Source organism: Nuphar pumila, chromosome 9, assembly GCF_984573655.1.
Source record: "Nuphar pumila chromosome 9, dmNupPumi1.hap1.1, whole genome shotgun sequence".
In the NCBI taxonomy this organism is placed as follows: Eukaryota; Viridiplantae; Streptophyta; class Magnoliopsida; order Nymphaeales; family Nymphaeaceae; genus Nuphar; species Nuphar pumila.
The window spans coordinates 23,664,730-23,685,964 of NC_143257.1; the positions used below are offsets into that span (position 1 = coordinate 23,664,730).

Sequence of the window (21,235 nt, forward strand, 5' to 3'; positions counted from 1 at the left end):
ATGGCGCCACCTCAGAGGAGACAAGTTTACTTTTTCTGGGGGAAGCTAGGAGTGACACGTGTCCTCTGCAGAAGACACTCTTCAAATGGCGCCACCTTAGAGGAGACAAGCTTTACTTTTTCTGGACAGGACAACACATGACACTTGGCATCTCAGGGTGATCTTTGGAATGACACATGGTGCAGGGTGGAGATGGTGGATACTGACACATGGCATGGAATGACATGTGGCGGCTTCTTAAGGTAGCCCCACACTGACACTTGGCAGATAAATGGGAGGAGGGAGAAAAGAAAAGTGGCGCCAATCCAGGGGACAAGGCTCCTATATTTTTGGGTTTTTCAAAGTTCAGGTTTTTCAAAAGAAAAGTCTGTGTGACACCACCTTAGTGTGGGTCCCACATTGCTTCTTTATTGAAATAAGGACAAGACAACAACCTCTTTTTGGATTTTTTATAAAATCTGGACTAATTAGTAAAACAAAAGTTTTTGAAAAGAGTTGGCCCCTATAGAGCGATTTTGTAAAAGAATGATAGTTGAAATAGCTGACAAAAGGGCAAAATCTGAGGTGAAGTGATTGAAATCCATATTGAAAACTATCCAGATTGTTTTCCTGAGAAAATATTTTGAAATTCAGAGTCCTGGGGCTAAAATGGGAAGAATTGATAATTTTGAAAACCCAGGGTTTTGAAATCAAATTTGAAAAGAGTTGAAATTCAAATCTGGATTGAAAATTTTGAAATCAAGAGTTCTGTACCTTGAAATGACATGCTGTGCAGTGCAGTGCTATGAGATGCTCATGCAATGATATGTAATGCCATGTCTTATGCAATATAATCTTAACCAAGACTTGGAGATTCCTGTCTTCTGTCAGGAATAAAATTTTGAACATCTGAGCTAAAAATAGAGAAATTTTGAGAGTTACAGATGAAATTTAGACTTTTGCAAGGTCCGGGCTCAAAAAATGACCATTTTGCCCTCCGATGATTTCAAAGGCTGAATGATGATGCTTGGTGGAAATGCTGGAGAGGTGAATGAAAATTCGGGGTGTTTACAGTCATCTTTCGCATTGTCGAAAGAATCGCCTTGTTCCTTTGGATTACCTTTGTCATCTTTCGCGTTGTCGAAAGAATCGCCTTATTCCTTTGGATTACCTTTGTCATCTTTCGCATTGTCGAAAGAATCGCCTTGCTCCTTTGGATTGCCTTTGTCATCTTTCGCGTTGTCGAAAGAATCACATTGCTCCTTTGGATTGCCTTTTGTCATCTTTCGCGTTGTCAAAAGAATCGCCTTGTTCCTTTGGATTACCTTTGTCATCTTTCGCGTTGTCGAAAGAATCGCCTTGCTCCTTTGGATTGCCTTTGTCATCTTTCGCGTTGTCGAAAGAATCGCCTTGTTCCTTTGGATTGCCTTTGTCATCTTTCACATTGTCGAAAGAATCGTGTTGTTCCTTTGGATTGCCTTTTGTGATCTTTTGCATTGTTGAAAGAATCGCCTTGTTCCTTTGGATTGCCTTTGTCATCTTTCACGTTGTCGAAAGAATTGCCTTGCTCCTTTGGATTGCCTTTATCATCTTTCGTGTTGTCGAAAGAATTGCCTTGTTCCTTCGGATTACCTTTTGTCATCTTTCGCGTTGTTGAAAGAATCGCCTTGTTCCTTTGGATCGCCAGCGTTCATCTTTCACATTGCCGAAAGAGTTGCCTTATTCTTCGTTAAAAAAATTTCCTTATTCATCTTTTGCGTTGTCAAAAGAGTTGCCTTACTCTTCTCTGAAAGAGTTTGCCTTGTCTGTCTTTCGCGTTGCCGAAAGAGTTATCTTATTCTCGTCAAAAGGATGTCGTATCCATCTTTCGGATTGTCGAAAGAGTCGTCTTACTCCTTACAATATTCATATTTCATACTGATGGAAAATTCACCGGATCGTCTTGATCATCTTCTAAAATCGTCTCTTACAATCCCATTTCCATCGCCTCGTTCCTCTTCAAGAAAAGTTGTCTTATTCACCTTCCAAATATTCCATTTTCCGCCCAATCAGGATAAGGGTACAAACCTGAGCCTCAGTTCATGAGGTATTCCATTTCCACCCGATCAGGTTAAGGGTACAAACCTGAGCCTCAGTTGATGAGGTATTCCATTTCCACCCGATCAGGTTAAGGGTATAAACCTGAGCCTCACTCAAAAAGGTATTCTATTTCCGCCCAATCAGGATAAGGGTACAAACCTGAGCCTCAGTTGAGGAGGTATTTCATTTTCTGCCCGATCAGGTTAAGGGTACAAACCTGAGTCTGATCTCGATGAGATATTTCAATCCCCAATCAGGTCAAGGGTTAAAACCTGAGCTTTGTTCTATACGAAGCATTTTCTGTCCCATCCAGGTTAAGGGCAAAAACCTGAACTTCGCTCTCACAGAGCAAATCTATTTTCTCTTTATTCTCCATTTCATATCTACCATCTTCCTCGGGCTAATTTCTTCATACCCAGTCAGATCCTTCTAACTGAGGTATTTTTATATAGCCCAAATTTGGAGTGTTTTATTTGCCACTAAGCTCGGCCACGAGCCGGCTTAGTAGCAAAGAGGGGCATCTGTAAACACCCCAAATTTTCACTCACCTTCTTGATAAATCCATCAATCATCACATTTCGGTTCTCCAAAACCAATAAAAGGCAAAATGGTCATTTTCTAAGATTGAACCTCGCAGAAAGTCCTAAATTCCATTCTCGAGTCTCAAAACTTCTCTATTTAAACTTAGAGACATCTTCAAACTGCAAATTTTCAAAATCGCATGCTTAACCAAAAGTCAAAATTTTCAAATTCAAATTCAGAGTGGCAACTTTGTAGGACATGTCTTTTGCATAGCATTGCATGAGCATTTCATATCATTTCACTATACAACATGTCATTTTGAGATCCGAAACTCTTGATTTTCAAAATTGTCAATCCAGATTTGATTTCTAAAACTTTTCAAAATTGACTTTAAAACCCTGGGTTTTTCAAAATTATCAATTCTTCCCATTTTACCCCCAGGACCCCGAATTACGAAAAGTTTTCTCAAGAAAACAATCTAGATGGTTTTTGACATTTCAAAATTTCGCCATTTGAAAAGAAGGGGACACAATTTCAAAATTCATAAGATCTTATTTCAAACTTTTACAAAAAGGCTCTCAATTTCCCTACTTCTTTCAAAATTTCGCCCTGAAGAACCATTTCCTTCCAAATTTTAAAATCAAGCCAAATCTTGCTTCATGTTTTCCAAAACTAGCCTACTATTATGAAAATTCCAAAAACATCTCATTTGGCTTTATTTCAAATAAGTGACGTAGGACCCGCTTCGAGGCGGTGTCGCACTCAAATTTTCAATTATTTCCCGTATTTTCAAAACACTGCCTATCCGGAAGTGGCACTGATTTATGAAACTTTTTTTTATTATTTATTTTTTTTATTTTAAACAAAAAAAAATTAGTGGGCCCACGCATAGGTGGCGCCTCACTAAAGATTTTATTCTCAAAAGAGTTTCAAATCAGGATAAGGTGGCGTCACCCTGAAATACCCATTTTTTTTATTTATTTTATCATTTTTTTTTATTTCTTTATTTTCCTTCACTCGTTTTCTTAAACAGCCCTAAAAGGTGCCACAGCCGAATCTTCCTAAAAAGATTGTTTACTTTACCTAAACATTAGGCAAAATAAACCAAACAAATTCTTTTGCTGAAATAGCTAAGAGCCGCCCCCCTCCCAAATAGCGACATTTTCAAAAAATTTCAAAAATCAGTTTTCAAGGATTAGCAAAAGGGGCGGATTAAGGGCGGATTTGAAAAAAAAAAAACAGATAGCTGGCTATTAAGAAAGGGGAAGGGGCCAACGAAAAAAAGGGACTTTGTTTTTTATCTATCTCTTGACTCCTTTGTTTTTCACGATTTTTCCCTCTCGGTTAGGAGGTGATCGACCCCCAATCTGCGATTCCAGCTCTCCTCCTCCCTTTAGCATCCACTTTCCTCTATTCCCACTAGAAAAGGGGACTTCTTTCTTCCTCCTGCTCCCGATTGAGCTTTCAAGAGGCACCCGATGTGAAGACATCCCTTCCCTCCTTCCTTCCAGCAGGAGCAGAACTGACAGTTCCTTCTCCCGTCTATCGGCTGGTGTCCCATTTTGAACCTGCCTTCATTACCTCCAGCAGCAGAAGGACCCACGAGTCCAGTTTTTCTTACCTCTTCCTTCCTCAGCATCATCCTTCAACGGATCGATCAAAGAAAGACAGGAAGAACGTGATCCTCCTTTTCCCTGTAGATCTGATCCAGCATTGAAAGGAGTATTTCCAGCAGTCAACTAACGGTGAGTTATTCCTCTACTTTCCTTTGCTTGTTTCCCTTTCTTATTTCCTTCCCTGTTTTCCCCATCTTCCCTTCTCTGGTTCTTGTCGATTTCATTGAAAGCTCCCTCTCTAATATCGAACTGCTAGCATAGCAGCTCCGATTTACAGAAGCTACAGCAAAAGAGTGATCACACTCTAACATTTGATTGTCTGTGAATGATTCAGACATGATAGATTCTATCCCCCTTTCATATCATTGGCTTCCTACGCATACCAATGAGTTAATCTTTAATGCATTGTTCTGGAGTCTGAATTTCCATATTCATGTCATCTCTGTATAGTATGTTTGTTGAATTTCACTTCATCAGGTGCATCCTAGCCATTGGTCTAGCATCATGATCACGTCCATGATCATGAGTTAACATTAGTCCTGTGTAATTTTTGCATCATAACTGTCATCATAGGTTCATTTGCAGCTGTAATGTGGTTCATTTTATTACATAGTCCCTTCCTTGCATTTGATTATTAATGCTTGACGTATTGCAATCACGTTGCCCATCACCAATATATCAGATACACCCCCTTTTTGTGCATTCATCTAGGCTCTGAAAATCAATTTCACAAACCTGCATCAACCCACTTCTTCTTCTTACACATTCACGGCTGGTGCTCATGTATTAACAGCACAGTACATTTCCTGCACATTGTATATGTTATATCCATTTTCTGTTGTAGGTGTGCAGTCTTGAAAATGAGCCATGTTCCTGTATGAATATTTTAATATCCATTTAGGCTTTATGGACCATCTTTTGCATGCTTTGTTATGGATATATAGGGAAGCTCCATACCCAATTCTACTACAAAATATGTTATAAATTGGGAATTACGGTTTCGTGAAATCCTCTACAGAAACTGTATATACATGTATTTTCTGATTTTACCCATTATATGGAATTTCCATTAATATGTATATTTTCTCATTATATGTATATATATATATATATGTATATCTATGTATATCTACCTATATGTATACGTATATATGTATATATATATGTATATATATACATATATATATACATATATATATACCTATATATATATATCCCTTCATGTGCACTTATTTCCATATATGAGCATCCATGTATCTATTTTCTCATATAAATACACCTCCATTGTTACATGTCATTTAGTACCAATTTTAGCAATTTGACATATATATATATCTTCGTTGTATATATTATATATATATACCCATTTTCTTGGTAATCTAGTTCTAATTCTCATTTTGCAGGAAAATTTGGATGATGCTGATTCTTTCTACACTATGTATTTTATTTATTTTGATTTATGTCAGAGATGTAATAATCAAACTTGGAATAATATTTACTTTTACTGCTTAGATTAGGTTGCATCTCATATAGTTTGATTTCATCAATATCCTGATTCTATGATGCATATATCTCAATTTTCAAAATTCACCGTGGATGAACACGAATGGCATGTGCACCAACTCTTAGAGAGTTGATGAACTCAGTGGAGTCCATATTTACGGCCCTAGTCGGAATATGGACGAGACCCAGATCCATCATCTTTCTACCAGTCACATTAAGCCTACACTATTAGGCTAGCTTAAAAATGCACATTATATTTCCAATTTTTCAAAATATCGTGAATTAACTCAAATAAACCCTGAACATATTCATGGCCACAGTCAGAATATGTGGAGGATTTACTTTGGCTTAATCCACATTTTTCCAACAATTTTTTCAGAAACAAAGTGCATTCATTCATTCAAATCATCTCCATCATCTGTTTTTCTCATGATTTCCTCAAGAAATTTTCACTTCATGCAAATCGATTCCTCAAGAAACTATGAAGATTTTCGAAGTTGGATTTCCCAAGTTAAAGTTTTCCCGTGATTTTCCTTGAAAATATTATTTTCTTAAGATGCTTTGAAAAGGAAATTTTCATCTTTCTCAGGAATCAAAGCTGATTTTCAGATATTTTAAAGACAAGATTCTCAGGATTTCAATTTCCTAAGTTTTGAATTTCCATCTCCACAGAGCTTTCCCATAAATTTTCTATCATTTTCATAAGAAAATTCCCAAAGTCCGAGTTTTCCCGACAAGCGTTTTCCTTTTCAAATGTTCATCTTTTCTCAAGAATTCCTTCCATTTCCCCGAGATTCTCATTTCTTCATGGTTTCCCACATCTTTATGAACTTTCTCGAGATTTCTAATCCTTTCCATTTGAGTTTTCTTGAGAAATTGATTTCCATCATTAGCCTTAGAACTATTTCCAACTCCAAAGCATTTCCAAGCATGCATCATTTTTTTAACCTGCATTTGACAAAATCTCATAACACTTGCCTGAATTCTCTGTGCATTTTGGATAGAACACAATTTCGATAATCTTACTAAGTCAAGCACAATTTTGGTCCTTGGTTCAATTACCCCTGTTAAAGGCGGCAGGAACGGTCAAACCTCGTACCGACAGGTCGAGCCCCATCCCATGGATTTTCCCACAATTTTCAAAACAGATGCGAGTTTTTCAAAACAATTTTCCAAAATCCAGTCAAGTTTGAATCGTGAAAGCATTTTCCTCTCTCTTCCGCAGGGAAGGGAAGACTGGAAAAAATTTTGTGACGATAATAGGTTTGGCGACCGAGATGGGACCTGTCCTTGTCTGACTAAAATTATGCTTTACTTAGTTCAATTATCGAAATTATGTTCACAAAATGGCAGCTCTTTTACTTTTTATATCATGCGAACCTAGGAGCCTAGATTCTGACCTAGCTGACATTGACTGCATATAGCTTAGGCATGGTTTGGTAGGACCAGATTGAGGAGATATTTTCATGTTCACATAGATTTTGGTCTAAATATAACTCTCCGCAATTTAGGATCTGAATGCAAACAATGTATGCTTCTTCAAAGATTTTCAAAATCTATCTTTCTAGGATTTAGAGTCATCTATTTCTTGCATGTGATCATTTAAAAAAAAAAAACCTTACCTATCATTACCCGGTCTTCACGTTGCTGGGCTCTCTTCCAGAACCCTAGTTCGGGACAGAGCCTCACAACTGGGCCACTTATTTGGGTTAACGCCCCCCTATCACGTACCGTGGGCCACAGTCCGAAGTATATCAGTAGGTGCTCAAGGATGTTGGAAAACCTTACCTTAGAACCAGAGTTGAAATTATATGCCACGTACCTCGGATTTTGGTTCGGGTATATCGGCATAACTAGATTGGACAAAGATGATCAGAACTTAGATTTAAGATTAAGATCCTACAGTTTTTTTCAAAATGATGCATCTAGAGTCAGCCTTTTAGGGAGTGCTGAATGTGCATGAATGATTGTGCAGGATGTGATTGTATGTTACCTTTATTCCTCTCACATTTTTCCCAAAAATATTTTCAAATACCCATATTTCTCATCTTTTCTTTTTATTTTCTCAAACCTTGGATGATTTTCCCAAATATCCAATTTCTTTCAAAACTCCAGGTGATTTTTTTTCATTCTTCAGTTCTACTGGATCTCGAATTTCAGCTGCATTTTATCCTGCCTGCAATTTTCCAAAATCATATGTTTTCTCTCATTGGATTTTCAATTCTTTTGTCTATTTGCAAAATTCTTCATCTTATTTTACTCGTGCATACATTGACTATTGCGGTGGAATTTGTTTACCCACTTGCCTTCTCCTTATTCTAAATCTGTTTGCGGATTGTTTTTCTAAGAGATATCTCTTTCCTTCAAAAATGGTGTTTTCTTCGTGGTTGATGACCTCGCCTAAGTAACAAGGCACATTTTCCGTTGTTTATTTCTCTTACAAAGAATGACAACACAATTGTCGTGATTTCAGTGGCGATTTCATCTCTAGTAATGAATATTCTTCCAATTGTCTACCATATCGTCAATAATCATTTTTTCTCCCAATCCAAAGTTTCCTCAAAGTCTGATCAAGGCTTTATCATGCAGAGACCATCCACAACATTTGATGGTTCGAACAAGATCAAGCAAAAGAACAATGGCATCTTAGTACTCGTCGGCCTCAGAAGAAGAAATGGGCTCCCCGCGATCCGAGAGGAGTCAAGAGCAGCAACAAGAGGATGATGGCATAGACCCTCAAATGTATGCCATGTTCTGAAAAATGATGAATAAGATGATGAATGAGCAACCTGAGACCAACTCAGAAAGAAATCCATTCAGAGATGAGTTCCAGGATAAGAAAGCTTCCAAAAAGCAGATCCAGCCAGAGGAGATTTCAGAGGAATCAGACTCAACTGAAAACACCGATGAAGAGTATGAGGTGCCTCCGGCATTTTAGAAACGGGGCCAAGAACAAAGGAGGAGTTACAAATCAAAAGGTCAAGTTGCAGAAGAACCCCTGCAGTCACAATTCAGGGAAATGGCCAGAGCGGTTAAAGATCTCCAAGCTCGAGACAAGGGCAAGAAAGTCTTCACCAGCGAGGACTTCTATGACGGTCTAGAAGGTGACGAAGATCTAGAAAACCTTCCCTGTAAATTCATCAAGTTCGATGGTTCTAGCGACCCGAAAGCCCATCTCGCCATGTTCTTCGCCGAATGCTCCAAATTCAATAGAGACAATATAGCCCTATTTCTCTGTTTTCCCTGTAGCTTAGAAGGCACTGCCGCCAAGTGGTACTCCGAGCATATCAATCCAATCGAGCTGCGAGAATTCGATAAGGTGGTCAATCTATTCATCGAGCGATTTTTGTTCAATACTGAAGCGCTACCAACGTTAAATCACCTCTGTAATCTGAAGCAGTGAGATAGTGAAAAAGCCAAGGACTTCATTCGCAGATGGAGAGAGACCTGCAACAAAATAAGGGATCCTATATCAGAGAGACATGCTTTATCACTCATCATCAACAACTTCTCAAAACCTTTGAGAAGTCTTATCTCCACCTCGCCTTCCAAGTCTTTCATTGAACTTACTGAACGAGCCAAGTGGCTCGAGATGGGATTAGAGAACGGTGTCTACGATGGTATCACCCTCGTCAAGAACAATCTAGATCCAAATAAAAAGGCAAATTTCACCTCCTCCGCCAACATCAGCCGCAATGATAACAAAAGTAGTAAGGGCAACCATGCGGATCGAGAGGAAAGACAGAATAGCAAGCTATCTCAGCCCAACTTTCCACAAAAGGAAAAGATAAAGCGTGAAGGTTGGAGTAATGATCGTGTGTTCACTCCTCTCAAACAAACACTCGAAGAAGACCTTGAATTCATGCTGACTAAGGGATTATTGAAGCTCCCAAAGGCCACAACTCCTCCCACCATCATGGGAAGGTTCAAGAATCAGTTTTGCAAATTCCATCGGGCAGTGGGGCATGATATCGATCATTGTTTTGTCTTCAAAAATATTGTTCAGGATTGCATTGACAAGAGCCTCCTTGCTGAAGAGGAAGAAGAAGAAGAAGACGAGCTGGCCATCTTGACCAAGCCTTTCCCAGATCATTCAGAAAATTGATGATGCCAAAGTTTCCTGTTTTCTTCCTTTCGTTTTGCCAGTCACCTCGTAGGGGCAAGTCCGCCCAGTTTTGCAACCTTTTGGTCGAGTGCTTATAAATATGCAGTCTTTTTGTTATAAGTTCTGCTTATCAATAAAATGTCAATTTTCTTTATCCAATACTTCTTTCTTTTGCCACATTAGGGCACCTGTTTTCGTTTTGAAGAATTTTCTTTGCCCATTCTTTTCAAGATGAAGGGCAATCCCAGCATCATTCATGAGAGAAATGAAATTACCTATGAGGGTTTTTCAAAAATCGTGAAATTCTTGAAAATTTTCTATAAACATCTTCGTTATGATCACCCAAAAGTTTAATATTTCGGTCCAATCTTTTTCAAATTCAACCATCGCGGTGATCTTCATTTCTTAAATTGGTTTCGAACCATTATCTTTTAAAAAAAAACAACCCTTGTGTTGATTCTCTTTTCCAAAATTAGTGTCAAACCGATTCATTTTCGAAATCAACCCTCGTGTTGATCTTAACTTCCAAAATTTAATTTTGAACCATTATCTTTAAAATCAACCCTTGTGTTGATTTTCTTTTCTAAAATTATTGTTAAACCAATTCGTTTTCAAAATCAACCCTCATGATGATCTCTCTTCAAAATCAACCCTCGTGTTGATTCCCCTTTCAAAGATCAGCTCTCACGCTGATCATTCCTCAAAATCAACCTCACAGTTGATTTCCTTCCCAAAATGATTTCTCACTTTCAAAATAACATTTTCCTTTTACTTTAAAGGTCTCATGTGCAAGCACTTTCTTCATGTCAAAGGGATAATATAATTCTGTTTCCTTTACTCGATTTTTAAACATCAATAAAAATTATTAAATTTGCCAATAGTTTGGCACCATTTTATTTGCACCTCTTTCCTTTTCACAAATATGTCTCTTGTAAGGAACAGTCTTGAGGATGTCTCTCAATCAAGAAGACTGTCACCTTATTCCTCGATTATCCTTCTTTATATTCAAAATTTTCCTCCCTAGTGACACTGGGGCATTTTTTTGAAAAAACTATCTTTACCTCAAAACATCCTGTATGCAGGCAAGATAAACCAATCTCTCATTTTGCATGTATATGCACCCACTTGCATTAATTTTGCATTCATTTACATTTCATGTGTATTTACATTTCATTTTGCATCAATTCTGCATCCATTTTCTTCCCCTTCAGGTTAAGGGATAAACCTAAATCATTTTCCATGATTTTCCAATTTCTATTCATATCCCCATTCAGGATGAGGGGTTAATCCTGAAAATCAGACCACATACATCTAAATATGATGGTCTTTTTCATTGCAAGTCAAATAATCCAGTCCTCGAACTGGCCATTCTCAAAACTTTCAATCCTAGCTCTCACACTATCGATTTTCAAAAATTCAATCTTCTGATTAAAGATTTTCCTTTAAGATTCGAGCCCTGACTCGAACTTTCCTGCTTTCCTTCGAAGATTTGAGTTTTAACTCAAGTTTTCTTTCCTTCAAAATCTAAACTTTCCAGTTTCCTTTTGAGATTCGAGCCCTGACTGAAACTTTTCTGTTTTCCTTTGAAGATTTGAGTTTTAACTCAAGTCTTCTTTCCTTCAAAATATGAACTTCCCAGTTTTCCTTTGAGATTCGAGCCCCGACTTGAACTTTCCAACTTTCCTCTGAATATTTGAGTTTCGACTCAAAAATCTGAATTGGCCTAGTTTCTTTTGAAGATTTGGGTTTCGACCCGAACTTTATCTCCTTAGAAACCAAACTTCCTAGCTTTCATTTGAAGGCTCGAGTTTCGACTCGAATCTTCCAGCTTTCCTTTTAAAACCTGAGTCCCGATTCAGATGGTATTTTAAAACCAGCTTTTGAGTTAGGCTTACCTTCAAAATCCAGCATTATGCCAGGACTTACCTTCAAAATTCCAACTTCGTATTGGATTTACCTTCGAAATTGAGTACCATCGTCAGGAATGTGTCAACTTGGATGCCAAGCGATCTCTTTTACTAAGGATTTCAAGAACACTTTGTCAAATTGTCAATCAATTACCTGTTGATTTCATAATTTTATTACATAAATTTTTACCTCAGTTTACCTTTAGTATTACTTCCAAAAAGGCAAAGCTTTTGTGAAGAAGGATTCAAAATCCAAATTCTTTCTATTGGCCAACCAAAAGGATAAAGGATAAATCCTCGATATGGCCAGAAAAGAAGATTCAATGTTTTTGCAAAGCCATAGATGATTGATATTGATCACAGTCAATGACACGTTTTTAAAGACCATTCTTGTGAAAATGAGGTAGTGGAATTATCCTGAGCGCTAGAAAAGAGAGCATTCATCAAAACCCTGTCTCCTCAAAATCACCTAAGCTGCAATTAAATATCCGCAAAAGAGAGCTCTCACTTGTCGTCAAGATGAAGGCAAATTAAGCGAGTAGACCCTCGGGGCCAAAGAAGATTTGAAACATCTCCAAGATGACGGAGTTTGCGACGGATCCTTCCAGGGAAAGTCCAAAGCACTGTTGAGATGAAGGCAGATGCGATGAACCTTTCAACAATCCCTAAAAGATATTTAATTTTCGCTATCATCCAAAGATCTCTAACCCGTGAGCCAATATCGTCAAAGAAGGATCAAAACATCTCCAAGTTGGAGTTTGTGACGTACCCTTCCCAAAAAGAGAGCAAGAGAGGAAAAAGAAAGAGAGAAAAAGTCAGGACATCTCCAAAATGAAGGAGAATGCAACCAAAACCCAAAAGAGTCCAAAAGAGTGCAGAAAGATTATCATGAGAGAAGCGCCCAGGATATCAAACTGCCATATTTATCAAGGATCTTCTTTAAATTCGTGAAATTCTATTATCAATATCCTTTCATCAATTGCTTTCATAATATTAAATTCTCTCTTTCCTGTTCATATCAAGGAAATTGATAATTTCTTTAAAGAAGGTCAATCGCGAGCAATTTGGATTCCAAATATCGATTCTATGAAGTCAATCCTGTTTGAAGGTAATACTTCAGGTAGAAAAGAAGGAATATTTTCACAACAATGAGCATCATTTTCAATTACTTTGAATCAACAACAAATTTTCATCATTTTGACAATGTTTTCTAGCTATCCTGACGTTAAGTGAGAGCTTGAGGTCCATATTGATGCATCTTGACCCCTTCGAGAGATTTTCCTTTGTCATCTTTCACATTGTTGAAAGATTAGCCATATCTCCGAAAGGATAGCCTTTATCATCTTTCACGTTGTTGAAAGATTAGCCTTCTCTCCGAATGGATTGCCTTTATCATCTTTCGCGTTGTCGAAAAAATCGCCTTGTTCCTTTGGATTACCTTTGTCATCTTTCGCATTGTCGAGAGAATCGCCTTGTTCCTTTGGATTACCTTTGTCATCTTTCGCGTTGTCGAAAGAATCACATTGCTCCTTTGGATTGCCTTTTGTCATCTTTCGCGTTGTCGAAAGAATCGCCTTGTTCCTTTGGATTACCTTTGTCATCTTTCGCGTTGTCGAAAGAATCGCCTTGTTCCTTTGGATTGCCTTTGTCATCTTTCGCGTTGTTGAAAGAATCGCCTTATTCCTTTGGATTTCCTTTGTCATCTTTCGCATTGTCGAAAGAATCGCCTTGTTCCTTTGGATTGCCTTTTGTCATCTTTCCCATTGTCGAAAGAATCACCTTGTTCCTTTGGATTGCCTTTTGTCATCTTTCGCATTGTCGAAAGAATCGCCTTGTTCCTTTGGATTACCTTTGTCATCTTTCGCGTTGTCGAAAGAATCGCCTTATTCCTTTGGATTACCTTTGTCATCTTTCGCGTTGTCGAAAGAATCGCCTTGCTCCTTTGGATTGCCTTTGTCATCTTTCGCGTTGTCGAAAGAATCGCCTTGTTCCTTTGGATTACCTTTGTCATCTTTCGCATTGTCGAAAGAATCGCCTTGCTCCTTTGGATTGCCTTTGTCATCTTTCGCGTTGTCGAAAGAATCGCCTTGTTCCTTTGGATTGCCTTTGTCATCTTTCGCATTGTCGAAAGAATCGCGTTGTTCCTTTGGATTGCCTTTGTCATCTTTCGCATTGTCGAAAGAATCGCGTTGTTCCTTTGGATTGCCTTTTTTGATCTTTCGCATTGTCGAAAGATTTGCCTTGTTCCTTTGGATTGCCTTTGTCATCTTTCACGTTGTTGAAAGAATCGCCTTGCTCCTTTGGATTGCCTTTATCATCTTTCGTGTTGTTGAAAGAATCGCCTTGTTCCTTCGGATTACCTTTTGTCATCTTTCGCGTTGTCGAAAGAATCGCCTTGTTCCTTTGGATCGCCAGCGTTCATCTTTCACATTGCCGAAAGAGTTGCCTTATTCTTCGTTAAAAAAATTGCCTTATTCATCTTTTGCGTTGTCAAAAGAGTTGCCTTACTCTTCTCTGAAAGAGTTTGCCTTGTCTGTCTTTCGCATTGCCGAAAGAGTTATCTTATTCTCGTCAAAAGGATGTCGTATCCATCTTTCGGATTGTCGAAAGAGTCGTCTTACTCCTTACAATATTCATATTTCACACTGATGGAAAATTCACCGGATCGTCTTGATCATCTTCTAAAATCGTCTCTTACAATCCCATTTCTATCGCCTCGTTCCTCTTCAAGAAAAGTTGTCTTATTCACCTTCCAAATATTCCATTTTCCGCCCAATCAGGATAAGGGTACAAACCTGAGCCTCAGTTGATGAGGTATTCCATTTCTACCCGATCAGGTTAAGGGTACAAACCTGAGCCTCAGTTGATGAGGTATTCCATTTCCACCCGATCAGGTTAAGGGTATAAACCTGAGCCTCACTCAAAGAGGTATTCTATTTCCGCCCAATCAGAATAAGGGTACAAACCTGAGCCTCAGTTGAGGAGTTATTTCATTTTCTGCCCGATCAGGTTAAGGGTACAAACCTGAGTCTCATCTCGATGAGATATTCCATTCCCCAATCAGGTCAAGGGTTAAAACCTGAGCTTTGTTCTATACGAAGCATTTTCTGTCCCATCCAGGTTAAGGGCAAAAACCTGAACTTCGCTCTCACAGAGCAAATCTATTTTCTCTTTATTCTCTATTTCATATCTACCATCTTCCTCAGGCTAATTTCTTCATACCCAGTCAGATCCTTCTAACTGGGGCATTTTTATATAGCCCAAATTTAGAGTGTTTTCTTTGCCACTAAGCTCGGCCACGAGCCGGCTTAGTAGCAAAGAGGGGCATCTGTAAACACCCCAAATTTTCACTCACCTTCTTGATATATCCATCAATCATCATATTTCGGTTCTCCAAAACCAATGAAGGGCAAAATGGTCATTTTCTGAGATTGAACCTCGCAGAAAGTCCTAAATTCCATTCTCGAGTCTCAAAACTTCTCTATTTAAACTCAGAAACATCTTCAAACTGCAAATTTTCAAAATCTCATGCTTAACCAAAAGTCAGAATTTTCAAATTCAAATTCAGAGTGGCAACTTTGTAGGACATGTCTTTTGCATAGCATTGCATGAGCATTTCATATCATTTCACTGCACAACATGTCATTTTGAGATCCGGAACTCTTCATTTTCAAAAGTGTCAATCCAGATTTGATTTCTAAAACTTTTCAAAATTGACTTTAAAACCCTAGGTTTTTCAAAATTATTAATTCTTCCCATTTTACCCCCGGGACCCCGAATTACGAAAAGTTTTCTCAAGAAAACAATCTAGATGGTTTTTGACATTTCAAAATTTCGCCAGTTGAAAAGAAGGGGACACAATTTCAAAATTCATAAGATCTGATTTCAAACTTTTACAAAAAGGCTTAGAATTTCCCTACTTCTTTCAAAATTTTGCCCTGAAGAACCATTTCCTTCCAAATTTTAAAGTCAAGCCAAATCGTGCTTCATGTTTTCCAAAACTAGCCTACTATTATGAAAATTCCAAAAACAACTCATTTGGCTTTATTTCAAATAATTGACGTGGGCGGATTAAGGGCGGATTTGGAAAAAAAAAAACAGATGGCTGGCCATTAAGAAAGGGGAAGGGGACAACGAAAAAAAGGGACTTCGTTTTTTATCTATCTCTTGACTCCTTTGTTTTTCACGATTTTTCCCTCTCGGTTAGGAGGTGATCGACCCCCAATCTGCGATTCCAGCTCTCCTCCTCCCTTTAGCATCCACTTTCCTCTATTCCCACCAAAAAAGGGGACTTCTTTCTTCCTCCTGCTCCCGATTGAGCTTTCAAGAGGCACCCGATGTGAAGACATCCCTTCCCTCCTTCCTTCCAGCAGGAGCAGAACTGACAGTTCCTTCTCCCTTCTATCGGCTGGTGTCCCATTTTGAACCTGCCTTCATTACCTCCAGCAGCAGAAGGACCCACGAGTCCGGTTTTTCTTACCTCTTCCTTCCCCAGCATCATCCTTCAATGGATCGATCAAAGACAGTCAGAAAGAACGTGATCCTCCTTTTCCCTATAGATCCGATCCAGCATTGAAAGGAGTATTTCCAGCAGTCAACTAACGGTGAGTTATTCCTCTACTTTCCTTTGCTTGTTTCCCTTTTTTATTTCCTTCCCTGTTTTCCGCATCTTCCCTTCTCTGGTTCTTGTCGATTTCATTGAAAGCTCCCTCTGTAATATCGAACTGCTAGCATAGCAGCTCCGATTTACAGAAGCTACAGCAAAAGAGTGATCACACTCTAACATTTGATTGTCTGTGAATGATTCAGACATGATAGATTCTATCCCCCTTTCATATCATCGGCTTCCTACGCATACCATTGAGTTAATTTTTAATGCATTGTTCTGGAGTCTGAATTTCCAGATTCATGTCATCTCCATATAGTATGTTTGTTGAATTTCACTTCATCTGGTGCATCCTAGCCATTGGTCTAGCATCGTGCTCACGTCCATGATCATGAGTTAACATTAGTACTGTGTAATTTTTGCATCATAACTGTCATCATAGGTTCATTTGAAGCTGTAATGTGGTTCATTTTATCACATAGTCCCTTCCTTGCATTTGATTATTAATGCTTGACGTATTGCAATCACGTTACCCATCACCAATATATCAGATACACCCCCTTTTTGTGCATTCATCTAGGCTTTGAAAATCAATTTCACAAACCTGCATCAACCCAGTTCTTTTTCTTACACCTTCACCGCTGGTGCTCATGTAATAACAGCACAGTACATTTCCTGCACATTGTATATGTTATATCCATTTTCTGCTGCAGGTGTGAAGTCTTGAAAATGAGCCATGTTCCTGTATGAATATTTTAATATCCATTTAGGCTTTATGGACCATCTTTTGCATGCTTTGTTATGGATATATAGGGAAGCTCCATACCCAATTCTACTGCAAAATATGTTATAATTTTGGAATTACGGTTTCATGAAATCCCCTACAGAAACTGTATATACCTGTATTTTCTGATTTTACCCATTATATGGAATTTCCATTAATATGTATATTTTCTCATTACATGTATATATATATCTATATATATATATATGTATATCTATGTATATCTACCTATATGTATACGTATATATGTATATATATATGTATATATATGTATATATATATACATACATATATATATATATATATATATATATATATATATATATATATATATATCCCTTCATGTGCACTTATTTCCATATATGAGCATCCATGTATCTATTTTCTCATATAAATACACCTCCATTGTTACATGTCATTTAGTACCAATTTTAGCATTTTGACATATATATATATATATATATCTTTGTTGTTCATATTATATATATATACCCATTTTCTTGGTTATCTGGTACTAATTCTCATTTTGCAGGAAAATTTGGAGGATGCTGATTCTTTCTACACTATGTGTTTCATTTATTTTGATTTATGTCAGAGATGTAATAATCAAACTTGAAATAATATTTACTTTTACTGCTTAGATTAGGTTGCATCTCATATAGTTTGATTTCATCAATATCCTGATTCTATGATGCATATATCTCAATTTTCAAAATTCACCGTGGATGAACACGAATGGCACGTGCACCAACTCTTAGAGAGTTGATGAACTTAGTGGAGTCCATATTTACGGCCCTAGTCGAAATATGGACGAGACCCAGATCCATCATCTTTCTACCAGTCACATTGAGCCTACACTATTAGGCTATCTTAAAAATGCACATCATATTTCTAATTTTTCAAAAAATTGTGAATTAACTCAAATAAACCCTGAACATATTCATGGCCACAGTCAGAATATGTGGAGGATTTACTTTGGCTTAATCCACATTTTTCCAACAATTTTTTCAGAAACAAAGTGCATTCATTCATTCAAATCATCTGCATCATCTGTTTTTCTCATGATTTCTTCAAGAAATTTTCACTTCATGGAAATCGATTCCTCAAGAAACTATGAAGATTTTCGAAGTTGGATTTCCCAAGTTAAAGTTTTTCTGTGATTTTCCTTGAAAATATTATTTTCTTAAGATGCCTTCAAAAGGAAATTTTCATCTTTCTCAAGAATCAAAGCTGATTTTCAGATATTTCAAAGACAAGATTCTCAGGATTTCAATTTCCTATGTTTTGAATTTTCATCTCCACAGAGCTTTCCCATAAATTTTCTATCATTTTCTTAAGAAAATTCCCAAAGTCCGAGTTTTCCCGACAAGCGTTTTCCTTTTCAAATGTTCATCTTTTCTCAAGAATTCCTTCCATTTTCCCGAGATTCTCATTTCTTCATGGTTTCCCACATCTTTATGAACTTTCTCGAGATTTCTAATCCTTTCCATTTGAGTTTTCTTGAGAAATTGATTTCCATCATTAGCCTTAGAACTATTTCCAACTCCAAAGCATTTTCCAAGCATGCATCATTTTTTTTTAACCTGCATTTTACAAAATCGCATAGCACATGCCTGAATTCTATGTGCATTTAGGATAGAACACAATTTTGATAATCTTACTAAGTCAAGCACAATTTTGGTCCTTGGTTCAATTACCCCTGTTAAAGGCGGCAGGAACGGTGGAACCTCGTACCGACAAGTCGATCCCCATCCCATGGATTTTCCCGCAATTTTCAAAATGGAGGTGAGTATTTCAAAACAATTTTCCAAAATCCGGTCAAGTTTGAATCGTGAAAACATTTTCCTCTCTCTTCCGCAGAGAAGGGAAGACGGGAAAAAATTTTGCGACGATAACAGGTTTGGCCTGCTCTGATTTCGCAGCACCCTGCTAAATCTTAACCATGCTAAACGAGATTACCTTGAATATGATCAAATGAAAATAAATTTTGACTATCCACATTATGTGCTATTACCATCAGACAATTGTTGTGAATTTAACAAAGGAAGAGATATGAAACCCACGAGGATACAACAGATAAATATAGCCACATTCGACCCAAAATAGAAAACTCAGGGATTTAGAGGCAGGATTTGGCAGTGCATCATGTGAGACAGAAAATGCAAGAAACCAAAGATATTCTGAATCAAATGCAAATGTCATATTATTTTGGATATAAGTAAACTTAGTGCTAAAATAGAGAAGAAGAGTGAAACATGATGCCAAATCAATATCTCAAAACAGAAATAAGAGTTGTTGGTGAAGCAAAAGCATAAATCCAAAGAAAATGGGGGAATCACATTGAAATTACACAGATAATTAGGTGTTAATCCGAAAAGCCCACAATGATTACAGGATTTTCAGAGATAATGAAAGCATAATAATGAATCCGCAGCGTAAAAGAAAGAAGATAAACATTGGGCGTTATCGAAATGAAAATCCAAATTCAAACAGACCCTTAAACGGGAAATCGAGAATCGAGGTAAGAAAAAGAGATGATAGCAGGAAATCAGAAATATGAATCAAGAAATCAAGATAAAAAAAAAGTTAGGGTGAAAACAGAAAAACGAAAACCAGAGGAAATTGTAAACAAAAATTAAATAAGGAAATCAAAGTGAAATCCCACATGTGCAGATCAATCATAAGAACCTCGACCAAACTTGAATATAAACCAATGAATCTCAATAACAAACCACAAATAAAGAGGGAAAAACGATGTGGGAATGCAAGCATTCTGTTACTGTGGCAATACATGGATTGGCTCTGTTATATACAGGTCAATCTTCACAAATGATGCTCGACATGGATAATAGAGGAAAATAAAAAAAACGAAGCAAAAGAGGAAAACAAAATTAACAGGAGAGAAAAGAAAGAGGAAAGAAAAACAAAAAATGTAGAAACGCAAGGATTTCGTTAATATCGCAACACGCAGGTCAGAAATGCTAGAGGCGAAACTGGCGCTGCGGATGATGCTTTTGATAGCTAATAAAAGGAAAATATGAAAGATGAAGATGCCAAATTAAAACAGAGAGGCGTAGGCAAAGGATTTTATAGAAATGTAAAGAGAAAGGGAAGTGATTACTTACCGTGAATCAATGAAGGATTTGGTTACAGGAGAAAGCCATTGTTCTTTCGAATGTCTCTGCAAACAAATGGCTTGCAGTGAGCCATTTTTCCTTTGATTCGGCAGGGATTCTCATGGGAAGGGAGTCGAGGCTTCTATTCTATCCTGGAGACCTTTTACTGCGTATCTCTTACTGGATATTGGGTTATCTTCTTTCGATCAGAGAGGAAGAGAAGGTCAGGGGAGGCAAGGAAGAACAGGAGAAGAAGGCCATTAGGCTAATGGGTGAAGAAGAAGGGGGGCCTGCGGGGTTGAAGCGCGATATGCTGAAGGAGAAGAGACGAGGGGTGCGGGGGTGAAGAGGCGGTGTTCGACCCCTTCCCTTGTATCCTTTTTTTATAAAAGGGGAAGAAGCATCGAGAAGGGGATTTTTCAAAAATGATCCGAGAAGTTTTAATAAAAATCAGAAAATGGCTCCTTTATAAGAAATTTTCCAAAAAAGGTTTCACTAAAAACAATTTTTATAAAAAGGGACTTACTCGATCAATATTTTGTATTTTTCTTTTCTATTTTCTTATTTTTTTATTTTTTTGTTATTTTCTATTGTGACTTCTATATATGTATATATATATTGGTGTGTTTGATATAAAAACTTCAAACACTAAAGGGTTTTAAACTAATTTTATTAAAAATATTTACAAAAAGAATATTTTCTGAGAATTCGGGTTTTGAATTTTGGAAATTCCTTCAAAAAAAATGGGTTCGGATCCAAGGTTTTGAGAAAGTATTCGAGTTTTTGGATCTCGAATCGAGGAATACATAACGGTGAATCCAAACGGACACCTGATAAATGATCTGAGACTTTCAGAAATTAATTTTGATATTTTTATAAACTTTGGTTTAAAACTTGGATAATGAGGCTCAGATTTAGGTTTTGAACTGTATCCAGATCTGAAATTGAGTCAGATATATAAAATGGATTTAGATTCCAGTAAATCCGAGGAATAAACTGGAATTTTAGCTCAAAAATC

The 21,235-nt window shown here is 37.4% G+C and overlaps 1 pseudogene; it reads left to right on the forward strand.

Moving 5' to 3' along the window:
* The window catches only part of LOC149828495 (small ribosomal subunit protein uS10y pseudogene), a 120,077-nt pseudogene extending 99,514 nt beyond the window's left edge, over positions 1 to 20,563 (forward strand).
* Positions 20,564 to 21,235: the final 672 nt, after the last annotated feature.